We start from the raw sequence: 4,715 nt of genomic DNA, 5'->3' as shown, positions 1-4,715 counted from the left end.
TTTACGCGTTTTTTTTTTTATAATTTTTATTATTGAAATAGGAATAGGGGTAGTTTAGGAATAAAACAAAAAAATTTATTAAAAATGATGATTTTAATACCGAAAAAAACGTTAAGGACGATTTTAAATCCAAAATTACAAGAGGAACGATTTCGATTCTGCCACTAAACTTTAGGGACCAAAATGTACTTACCCCTAAAATAAAAGTGATTGATCAAAGCATAATAAATAGGTGGATATATACTTCTGGGCTAACCCACATAGTTCACGATTAACATTTTATTTTCATGCTCATTTTAAATAATTTATTCATACTAATTAACGTACCTTGTGGTCTTGGATATTCAGAACAACCTACGAATGCTTTAAGAGATGGAAATTAGAGAAGGGGTAATGGAAGCTTGATTATGGAGTGCAAATGAAAGTTTGAAACTAACATGATATTTATATCTGCCTTAGTACCTAGCTACCTATGTATGAAACGTTGTATATATCAATCAAAGAAAATACAGTTAAAGAAAAAAAGAAAGAAAAGAAATGTATAGAATTAATAAGTAGTGGAAAAACATATTAACCGTCAGAGAGGGATTTATTATGCACAAACCTTGGGAGAAATTAAAGTACCCCACTCATATTTTCAAAATATTTGTAAAATATATTTTATTATTTCTAAATGTCTATTTTGTGCTTAAATTTTATTCCAATAATTTAATATATAGATCAAATCTAAATACCTTTAGACGCTTTAGTAAAAATCACTTTCTCCTTCGATGGTACGAAGGCGCTATGCGTATCCACACCGAGACCAACCTTTGCTGTCAACTCCTTGATCAATGGACATCTGATCTAAATTGAGAAACCTCTTGCAACTCTTTGCACGCCATTAAATTCTTCTCCAAGAATCAGGCTCACATACATTTATGTGTGTAGAGGTAAAGGAATAAAACCCTTGTGTTTTATTCTCGTCTCTTTTTCATTCCTCTACTCTTTGCATACATATATATAGTATCAGATTTGTTACTGATTTTAAATTTGATTCTCAATTCAAATTTAAATCATATCTTGTTATTTTAAACTTGAATCTTTCAAATTTATGAATCATATCATAACTCAATTTGAAACAGAATCAGTTAGGATGTCATCCAAATTTATAATTCAAGTTTAGAAATAAAATAACTAATTATTCTCAAATCTCATATAATATTCTCAATTATCATACTATTATTATATTCTTGGTGCTAGCAAAAAATATAATAATATTCCATTTGAATTAATATAATTATTTATTTGATCAAATCAAATTAATAATTAAATAATTCTACAGCAAAGATTAGAACACTCGTTAGTGTGTGACCCCATAGGTTCAATACTAAGCGGGTAGTAAATTAGTCATACTAAATTTACTAATCAATGTTGGCGTCTAGCAACACTTCTCAACGACCCGATAGTATGAAGTAATATATTTTTACTAAGAACCTTAGAAGAACAAAGTATAATTCCTTCCATCTTTCCAGCTCTTGGTTAATCCTTAGAGTATGGTTTAATTGTCAAACTCTAACTTGTTATCATTATTATAATGAACTGTGAATGACCTAAGAAACTCATTTCTTCATTCATTCAATCCCCTTGGCCAAGGTTTTATTCATCTCAGTCATTATAATCATAGAGCTCAAACTCTTTACCGAGAGTTGACGGATTCCTTATTGACTAATCATTAATTCTACAAGTATTTAAATCATACCCAATATCCATTCAACTAGCACCCTAGGGTATTAGGTGTCCGGAATCAAAGTATAATAAATACATTGTCAATTACTATGATAGTCGCAGGTCAAAGGAAAATTCTAATATTATGTTCATCATAAGAATATCCTATTGACAAATATACGGTAACTATAACCATTAGGAATTCTCAAAGTGAGTCAGTTCAATGGTCATATCTCTATATGCACCATCTATATATATAATTTAATAAATGAGATCTATTAATATATAGTTGCATCAATCATAGAAAAGAATCAAAAGATAGTAATGAAGTAAACGAAACAAGAATTGTATAAATCATGAATTAATTTGGCAAAGAATTAGATGGTTTAAACGTCGACTTATCTTATTGCCCTTCAATCTCTAACTCTAAGGCGGGTTTACGCTGACAACAGAAGAGTGTTTGTGTCAAAAGGTGAACAATGCTAACGTTTCTAGAGTTCACAGCTTTTTCCAGGCCGAAGAAGGATTTATAGGGCTGCACATGGATCGGATAATATCCGCATATCTGCGATAATTATTCGCATCCGATCCGAATTTTGCGGATATTATCCGATTCGCAAAGCCATCGGATCGGATCGGATTGGATCCGTACTATAGTCGGATCGGATTGCAGATTTGGCAGTGATATCTGCGGATCCGATCCGCAAATCCGCATATCTGCACATCACATATAAATAGCATAGTTTAAGAAAATAAACCCTAATTAGGTATGAATTTTAGAGTGTTATTTATGAATTTTATGATATTTTGTTTTTAATTTTTTATGTTGTACTTCAACTTAGAATAATTAAACTTAAATCTTGTGTTATTATTTTGTTTTTGTTATTCAAAAGAACTATTATTGATAATATTTTAGGAGTAAATAGGCTTAAACAGATAAAAAATAAATTTTTTAGATTTTTTTTGTAAAAATAATCAAATAGAATCTCAAAATAGTTTTTTTTTTAATTATGCGGATATACCCGATATCCGATCCGATCCGTAAGTATGCGGATCGGATCGGATCGGATCCGCAAGTATGCGGATCGGATCGGATCGGATCCGGCCTAAAAAAATACGGATATCGTATCCGATCCGATCCGATGAGTGCAGTACGGATCGGATAGAATTTTAGGCTATATCCGATCCGATCCGATCCGTGTGCAGCCCTAAGGGTTTATACTGCTCGCCTTTGTTTGATATGTTCATTCAGTACCAATACAAACTAAAACTATACCAAAGTGGAAAGGCCCCTATAGAAGCTAGAAGTAACCTCTAGTAGTTCAGTAGTTGGCCTAACCAAAGCAAAGCGTTTCAAAACGTTTAGACTATTAAATGATTTCATAATAAAACATGTTTTTTAAATTTTTTAATACCTGCTAAATAGTTTTTTTTTTAATTTTAATTACAAATTAATCTCATATATTTTATTTAATTATAAAAACTATTTTTTTATTTTAAAAATTATTATTTTATTATTCATCTATTATGTTTATTAACAATAAAAAATAAAAATAATAACGAATTAGATCTTCCATTGATCGCAATAACTTTTTCGCAATTCCAATCTATTAAAAGTTTATCTTTGATCCGTTACATCCGTCGAGGGTTGTGAAATCGTGTTTCTTAAAAAATCAATCAATTAGATTAACAAAATAATCGATTGAATTTCAGGTTTCCAAAACTCAATCGATTGGACTTCAGGTTATCACAAAACAATCGATTAAAAGTTGCAAGGCAGTATAGTTTGCCCAAAAATCAATCGATTGAACTCATCAAAGCAATCTGAGTTTAATTAATTCAATCGATTGGTTATGCATTCAATCGATTGGTTATATTTTGAAGTTTGTACGTGACTAGTGGCTTATTCTAATTCAATCGATTGGTATAAGAATTTAACCGATTGAAATGTGACGTAAATAAATTTTTATCTGAATAATAAGCTTTAGTGAATTTTATAGAGATTCGGATGAGGATTAATAATATGTATGTCATAGTTTGGAGTGGATGTTGGTGAGATTGGAGAAGAAGAAGAGAGAAATTTTTTGGATTTAGACAGAGAAGAGAAGTTAGCAGAAATGGTATTGTTATGTTTAAAAAGGGGAGGGAGGTTGAATACGCATGGTTACCAGGATTAATATATAGCGTGTTTCAAATTTCAATCAATTGGATTATCATACCAATCGATTGGATGCAGATAAAAACTTATTTACGTCATATTTTAATTCATTGAATTCTCATACCAATCGATTGAATTGGAATATGCCATTAGTCACGTACAAACTTCAAAACATAACCAATCAATTGAATTCTCATAACCAATCGATTGAATTAATTAAACTCAGATTGCTTTGATGAGTTCAATCGAGGGTAATATGACCAATCGATTTATTTTGGGCAAACTATACTGCCTTGCAACTTTCAATCGATTGTTTTGTGATAACATAAAGTCCAATCGATTGAGTTATGGGAACCTGAAATTCAATCAATTGTTTTGTTAATCCAATCGATTGATTTTTTAAGAAACACGATTTCACAACCCTCGACGGATGTAATGGATCAAAGATAAACTTTTAATCAATTGGGATTGCCAAAAAGTTATTACAATTAATGAAAGATCTAATTCGTTATTGTTTTTATTTTTTATTGTTAATAAACATAATAAATGAATGATAAAATAATAATTTATAAAATAAAAAATAATTTTTATAATTAAATAAAATATATGAAATTAATTTATAATTAAAATTAAAAAAAAGACTATTTAACATTGATTAAAAAAATTTGAAAAACATAAACATGTTAGCCGCCATTTACATTCGGTGCTATTAAAATATACAAGAAACTAAGCTAAGTCAACCGCTTTTAAATTCAACTAACGCGTGAGCATCATATTTTTATCGAGGGATTTAATACTACTTTTATTTGTTTCTTTGTGAATGAATATGAAGTCAACGATTTTAATATTA

The sequence above is a fragment of the Arachis ipaensis genome, chromosome B08, assembly GCF_000816755.2.
Source record: "Arachis ipaensis cultivar K30076 chromosome B08, Araip1.1, whole genome shotgun sequence".
Taxonomy (NCBI): Eukaryota; Viridiplantae; Streptophyta; class Magnoliopsida; order Fabales; family Fabaceae; genus Arachis; species Arachis ipaensis.
Note: the sequence above shows the minus strand (reverse complement) of the source record.